This window comes from Nicotiana tomentosiformis, unplaced genomic scaffold (genome assembly GCF_000390325.3).
Source record: "Nicotiana tomentosiformis unplaced genomic scaffold, ASM39032v3 Un00008, whole genome shotgun sequence".
Lineage (NCBI taxonomy): Eukaryota > Viridiplantae > Streptophyta > Magnoliopsida > Solanales > Solanaceae > Nicotiana > Nicotiana tomentosiformis.
Genome location: NW_027174567.1, coordinates 800,438 through 808,909, shown reverse-complemented (window position 1 = coordinate 808,909; position 8,472 = coordinate 800,438).

Sequence of the window (8,472 nt, the reverse complement as noted above, 5' to 3'; positions counted from 1 at the left end):
CGGGTAATTAATTTTGGTGGAATAGGTATGTATTACAATTATTTTTAAAATGGGTATAAACAGGTAATTATTTTGACTTGAGTAGGTAGTTAGTATAAATTGCTCAAAAATAAATAGGTTAACTGGGTTTTGCAAATGTATATAAAAATAAATTATTAAGTTTCCGCTTTTAAAGAGTTAACATAAGATACAGCTAGCAAGGCATCACCATTTCATGCATTAGCAATACTGGAATCATAGTTGATTCGTTATTGAAGTTTAAGAGATTTTTTATTTTTTGATTTAAGTTATATACATTAACAATAATATAAAAATATTTTATACTATTAGTATAGTATTTATTTTTTATATAACTTATATTTATTATAATTTTATTAGGTTGTTATTGATATTTATCATAAAATATTATTTGCATAACTAATCTATAGATGTCGTGATTTTGCATATTATAGAAATAAACTCCTTTCAATTTTAAAAAATAAAGATAAAATAAAATAGGTACACTAAACTTCCTTTTTACAGGTAAATGCTTGCATAATGAAAGAGAGGAAGAGCTTTGCATTTACATCGGACCCTTTACTATTGAATAAAGGGGGGAAACGGGGGAAAGGGTAATGGGTATGCGTGTAATAAATTTAGGCCATGTATGTAAAAGTTACAAATAGTTTAAAGATGGGCAAAATAAGGTAAATAATTTGTCTTTTATAGGCATACACTATAGTTTCCCCATTTATTTTCTTCCTTCTTAGGTCTTCTATTTTATTTTATCAATTAGCCACTTTTTTGACAGGATACTACTATACTTTTTTCTAGCCTATATTTTCTCTGAATTTTGTTTTACCTTTCTCTTTTATTTACTTTTCTTTCTATTTTACCTAATAATTCTATATAGCAAATAGAAACTCCAAAGTTCGACCATTTCAAAAACGAATCGTTCTTTTATAGTGGCAAAGTCCATCAAATTCTTTTACTAACTTTTTTACCGTCATGTTCAAATAGTTATGCGCGTATACTATGTGATCGGCAATAGTTACACATAAATTTTAAAAAAAAATAAAACACTCACGAACCCAAAATCCTGAATCCGCCTCTGATAACAAATGTATCCACATTGTATATATGTTATACACTATCATACAGTGTAGATGCTTTATTTATAGGCAAATTATACATGTATATATGCTATATAATAGTATAACAAGGGTATATATACTTGTATAATAACATATAAAAGTGTATAAAAGATACATCCACTGTTATACTTGTTATACTTCATGTATAAAAGATTGGGGTTGAAGAGAATGCTGTGACTTCAAAAAAAACGTGTAGTAATGGTAAAAATGTATAATATACGTATAAACACTGTATAACAGTGTACAATGACTTGTTAAACATTATTGTACAATTCTTATACTTGTTATACTTCATGTATAAAAATTTGAGAGCTGGAGAATAAAAAGGAAGATAATGCTACAATGGCTTGGGAAAAAAGTGTACTAAGAGTAAAAATGTATAATATATGTATAAACATTGTATAATAGTATGCAATGACCAGTTATAAATTATTGTACAGTGCTTATACATTACTTATACATTTACAAATATTAATAACAAAATACTTAATTTATTATGTCTAGATAAAATTTGCGATGCAATTAGATTTTTTGTTTCCGAACTTTTTGTCCGAGAAAAAGGTCTAATTTTGGAATACATATATTGCATCTTTAAATTTGGTTATGAAAGAGTTAGTTTTGAAAATAATTAAAAAGCGAAATAAACAGAAAAAAATATATAAAGGTAAAATGATCAGAATAAACAAAAGAGGGTGGGGGAAATAAGGGGAGTTAGCTCGAAAAAAAAAATAGAAAAGAGAAAAGGTGGGGCCAAAGTTGATTTAAATAATATTATAAAAAATAATGGGCTATGTGTGATGACCTACCACGTCACCATGCCACATAGGCACCATTTGTCATATATTAATACCATGCGAAAGCTTACATAGGAGAAAAGCTAGTATTTGTATAGGAGAAAAGCTAGTATTTGTGAGAAGATTTTCGAGAAGTATGGACATTTCCTTTGGAAGACCCTATATGCCTATGGATTTGCTAGGAAAATTTTTGGAATCTTCTAGCCTTGTAGAAAATTATAGAGAAAGCCCTTATCTTGTAAATATTAAGGACTTGTGTAACAATTAATATTTACACTCTAGCCCCTAGGAGACTAGTATATAAAGGAGGCATCCATTTGTAATTCACCAAGCAAACAATTCAAGTTTTCTCTAATACAAAGCTTCTTTTAACAATTCTCGTGCGTTCTTTCTACCACTCTCTTAGCGATCTTGAGTGTAGTAAGGCCGATTTGGCATAGCAAGAACGTGAGCAAGTTGTGCAAGATCGTGAGCAAATTGTCAAGTGTCGCACGTGTACTTAGTTAACGACTAAGGACGTGACAACGTGGTATCACAGCAAAGGTTATAACTAAGGGAATGGCGAACGGCGGAGAAATTAACGCCGCCAACACCCAAGAACGTCATATGAGATGCTACTGGCAAGAGTGGTCGTAACAAAAAGAGGAATGCCACCAACAAGAGCCAGGAGGTACCACCCAAGGTTGTGTCAAACGAAGGGCTTACATCCCAATAACCATATGCCATTGAGGCGAGCGAGGATGAAGTGGAGGTCCTGCCCGAGGATATCTCACTCGGTAAAGAGTGGGTGATGAAGTTGAACGCGGGGATAGACGTCATGGAAATCTTTGGCCAACGCTTGGGGAAGGTGGAAGGCACCCTTAACATTCTCGAGAGGCATACTCTTGAAGAGATTGAGAGTATGTGAAATGACCTGAAAGGACGTACACAGGCCGAGATGTAACTAAGGCAAACCATCACTACCTTAGAGTGCAGACTCATGGAGGCTTTGAGTACTATCGATGTTATAAAGGCAAAGATAGAGTCACTCGAGGAGCATGTTAGTGTTGTCGTGACCGAGGCAGCCAGCAATGTTGCGGTGACGAGGGAGGCCAAGATCGAGGCTCCCAAACCCCCAGTGTTCAAAGGTGTTCGCGATGCACAAGAGGTGGAAAATTTCATTTGGCACTTGGAGAACTACTTCAAGCATGACAAAGTGAGGGATGATGAGGCCATGATCAACACTGCAGTGTTGTACCTCTCAAAGACTGCCATGCTATTGTGGAGAAGGAAGATGGCCGACGTGGATAAAGGTCTATGTACTCCTAGCACGTGGGATCAATTCAAAGCGGAGTTCAAGCGACAGTTCTTTCCAAATAATGTCTTGTACGAGGCGAGGCGCAAGCTTAGGGAGTTGAAGCAAATAAGGAGCATGCATGTCTATGTCAAGAAGTTCACTACCCTTATGCTTCAAATCCCCAACCTGACCAATGATGACTTGTTGTTCCACTTCATGGACGAGTTGCAAAATTGGACTAAGCAGGAGTTGCAACGCCGGCAAGTCACAAATATAGACCAAGCCATAGTGGAGGCTGAATCAAAGTTTAACAATGTCAAATGTGGGGGAGACCGTGGAAAAAGCAAGGAGATACAACAACAATACTATAATACTCAAGATTCCAAAAAGTCGAGTGGCCGTCAGGGCTACGCCGAGAAGAAGGCGCATGCCGAGAAAAAGGGATGTTACATATGCGGAGGGCCGCACAGCTTCAGGCATTGTCCTGACCTAAAGAGCCTCAGTGCCATGGTTCGGGAAATGCACAGTTGGGGTATGATCGGATTATGCGGTGCTGTCACGAAGCAATCTATCCAATATACCGAGAATGGAAATCAGTACGTGGATCTCACCATCAACAACAAGCTTGCTCGTGCAATGGTGGATACTGGAGCAACTCATAATTTTGTGACTGAGGCTACCGTAAAGAGACTAGAATTGAAGCTTGCTCCAACCAACTCTCGGGTTAAGACTGTGAATGCCGAGCTACAGAATGCTCGTAGGGTAGCTAATGGAGTTGGTGTCAAATTGGGAACTTGGAAAGGTATGATAAACTTTACCGTAACCGCTATGGATATCTTTGACATCATATTGGGGAAAGAGTTCTTTAGACATTGTCATACTTTGGTTGAACCCTACCTCCAACATCTCTTGGATATGGAGCAAGAATGAGCTTGCATGGTACCTATAGTGACTATGCCACACGGACAGATCCAAGCACAACTCTCAGCTATGCAGGTTATCAAGGGGATCAAGAAGGGGGAGTCGACGTTCGTGGCAACCATCGCAAGTCTGGAGGAAGATAAGAGTTTTCAAGAGACACTGCCGCCTTGCATAGAGAAGTTGCTTGAGGAAAACAAAGACGTCATACCCGAGGAGTTGCCTAAGCATTTGCCACTTAGGCGAGAGGTGGATCACAAGATTGAGTTGGAGCAGTGGCTAAGCCACCCGTATTTGCCTCATATCGTATGGCACCGCCCGAGCGAGAGGATCTTAGGAAACAATTGAAAGAGCTACTAGATGCTAGTCACATTTGCCTATCAAAGGAACATTTCGGCTCACCAATATTGTTCCAGAAGAAGAAGGATGGATCGCTGCACTTGTGCATAGACTATCGAGCACTTAATAAGGTCATAGTGAAGAATAAGTACCCGATCCCGCTCATTGCTGACTTGTTCGATAGACTTGGGCAAGCTAAGTACTTTACTAAGGTGGATCTTCGCAAGGGCTACTACCAAGTTTTTGGCCTTATCTTGCAGGTGACGACGACGTCGAGTTGACGGCAGAGAAAGATTCGGCATTCAGGCAAGCCACCCGGTGGTGTGGTACATAGTGGGTTTAGTACGCCCCGCCCAAACAAACGGCTCCGAAACAAACAAAAAGGTGCGTGCCGCACTCACGAAGGACTGCCAGTGATATACTGGAGGAAGGTGGGGATGACGTCAAGTCTGCATGGCCCATAGTCTTGTCTCCTTTCACTTTATCGTACTCGGAGGAGTGGTGACTAGAGAGTACAAAAAGTAAGTATGGTGCCCCGGTAGACGCGCAGATCGAGTGAGTTTCCGCCGATCCCGATCCAGATGTGCCAAAGATTGAGGACGGTTATTTAGCCTGATCGAGCAACCTATGAACAGTTGTCGCCTACATAACCTACCTCCCAGACCAAGGGAAGAAGGTATCAGATCACTTTTGAGAGCCCTTTTGTTAAACCAGTTCCTTTACTCTTTTTGAATGAAGTACAGTCAGTAAAGTAATCTGGTGGAAGGGGTCCCCTCTTATTCTACAATATTATTTATAATTCCTGGCTTTTTTTATTCAAAGAAGGCAAAGAAGAACATGAAAGCACAAACAGGAAAGAAAGGGAAAGCTCCTACTCAAGTCATCGAGTGACATATAAAACAAGGAGACATCTTTATGCATGCGCAAAAGGCGATTAATCGAGATAGTGCAGAGGTGACAAAGCATGCATGAGGTTTCCTTCAATCTGGTGGTCCCAACAAAAAAAACATTGGAGCTCGCGGCCTCAGTTGGCAAAATAAGGGTTGTTGCCCAACTATCTTGCTTTTTCTTTTATTTTAAATATAAAAGAAGTGATGTCAGAGAGAGGCACCTGATTCTTCTTTGCTTCATATTAAGCATATCGCATTGCATAAGGGGATGAGCCGAAGACAACATGTGTGACGAGATATGGAGCCTTTGAGTGGTTGGTGATGCCCTTTGGCTTAACCAATGTACCGGCCACATTTTGCACCCTTATGAACAAGATTTTGCATCCCTACCTTGATCAATTTGTGGTAGTCTACCTAAACGACATAGTCATCTACAACAACACTTTAGAGGAGAATATTTGGCACTTAAGGAAGGTTTTCCATGTCTTGCGGGAGAACGAGCTATACATCAAGAGGGATAAATGTGAGTTTGCACAACTGAAGGTGCACTTCTTAGGCCATGTTATTAGCAATGGCGAGCTACGCATGGACGAGGCTAAGGTACGTGTTATCCAGGAGCGAGAGGCACATATAAAGGTAACTGAGTTGAGATCCTTCCTTGTCCTTATTAACTATTATCGTCGGTTCATCAGTGGCTACTCAGCAAAAGTTGCTCCATTGACTAAGTTGCTAAAGAAGAACAAGCCATGGGTTTGGACGGAGCATTGTCAAAAGGCATTTGAAGGCCTTAAGCCTGCTGTAACAGAGGAGCCAGTCTTGGCGCTACCTGATTTTGCCAAGACATTTGAGGTGCACACATATGCCTCAGACTTTGCCATTGGGGTGTCCTGATGCAGAATAAGCATCCCATAGCGTTTGAGAGTCATAAAGTAAATGAGACAGAACGACGTTACACGGTGCAAGAGAAAGAAATGATTGCCATTATGCATTGCCTTCGTACATGGCGACATAATTTGCTCGGGTCGAGGTTTGTGGTCAAGACTGACAATGTGGCTACTAGATACTTTAAGACGCAGAAGAAGCTCACACCAAAACAGGCTAGGTGGCAGGATTTCTTGGCCGAGTTTGATTATGTGCTGAAGTACAAGCCGGGCAAAGGTAATGTTGTAACTGATGCCTTGAGCCGGAAAGCCGAGCTTGCTGCCATCACTTTGGCAGGTTGGGACATTCGCGAGGCTATAAAAGAAGGCATGTAGCATGATCCAGCAGCCAAACAACTTATCGAGTTAGCCAACCAGGGCAAGACGAAACATTTTTGGGTAGAAGACGGCATATCGCTTACCACGGGTCGGCGGGTCTATGTGCCTAAGTTTGGAGACATTAGACGGCAGATCATAACGGAGAGTCATGACATAATGTGGGCTGGTCATCCAGACCAACGTCGTACTAGGGCCTTGGTTGAGTTAGTCTACTATTGGCCACGCATGCGAGATGACATAGAATATTATGTAAAGACTTGTCTTGTCTGTCAGCACGACAAGTGTTACATCTCGTGTTTTCGTACGTAAAAGTTTCGTCGTAAGTTAATCGACGTAGACTCGGGGATGAGATTATCTTGAGGTTATAAGCATTTATGCTATTTATAACAAGCGATAAGTAAGTGTCGTGAAGGATAAAGGGGAAACGAATCAAAGAAAATAAGTTTCGTTGAAGGTTGTCGATTTGGATAAAATACGGTCCGAGCTATAATACCCGCTATTTATGGACTAGTACCATACAAGATACCATATGACCGTGATAGTGCGATGTATAAAGTGTATTAAAAATAAGTAGAATTTTAAGTAATTTAAGATAATTCTTAATTACGTGGGTAATTGGTTAATTATCGAGTAGCGATATTACCTAATTAATTAATTGGTTATAGGATAAGATTAAGACCCCCACCCCCACCCCACGTGGCAGCAAGACACTAAGGAAACAAATGACCCTTGGTCATTTGTGATTAGGTGGTGGCAACCTAATATATTAATTTCAAGACACTTCATTTCTAGGATTTTGAATACAAACAACATTTCATTCTCAACCACTACAATCAGATTCCTACAATTCCTTACACAACATTACAATCAAGAACGTTAGCTTTAGCACATTAGCAACACAATTTCTTACAAATTCCTACAATTCCTACAAGTTCCTACAAAGACACTACAACGTGATTTCTTCAACCAACGAGATTTCTTAGCACAGTAGCAACGTGAATTTTTGCGGTTCTAAAGGAGTACGGTGCAACCTTTTCCAAGAATATCATACGAATTTTTCCCTACTCCAGGTACGTTAAGGCTATACCGTCTTTCTCTTTGGCATGATCTATACGACAAAAACGAAATGAGCAAATGCACAACTTTCATAAATTAATCTATTCATAGAAATGCTAGAGATGTGTATATTCTTGTTTTCCCATAAGTCTTATTATACTATCGTATGTTCATGGGTCTCAGAAAATATGTAAGTTGATAAAGTCTATTTCATGATATTAATCAGAGACATAATGGCCTTATGACACTCCGAAAGATTTTATTGACGTACTTATCATGCATTGCATTCATTTACATTGACCCATGACCAGATGGCGTTATATACGCGTATATATGTATAATATATATGGGATATGGGAAAGTTACGGCGTTATATACGCACCACCGCCTGATCAGTAGGTATATGTTGATGATTTTGCCCACAGTGATCCAGATGATATGATGGGATGCCCTCAGAGGCTTGATGATATTATGTACACCTATACCTGTGCATGATACGACATTTATACGCACATACATGATATTATAAATATTTCAGGATTACAAAGTTATTCAGACTTACAGGTGGATTTGTTTATTCCATATTTCATCTATGTCTTTTATGTACTGATTTTTATGCATTGCATACTCAATACATTATTCGTACTGATGTCCCTTTTTTTCGTGGGGACGTTGCGTTTCATGCCCGCATGTGCAGGTAGGCAAGCTGACGGTCCCCCTTCTTAGGATCCTTGATCAACGAGAGTTGGCGTGCTCCATTTGATCCGGAACTGCTTTTGATTTTGGTACGATATGCTTGTATACATA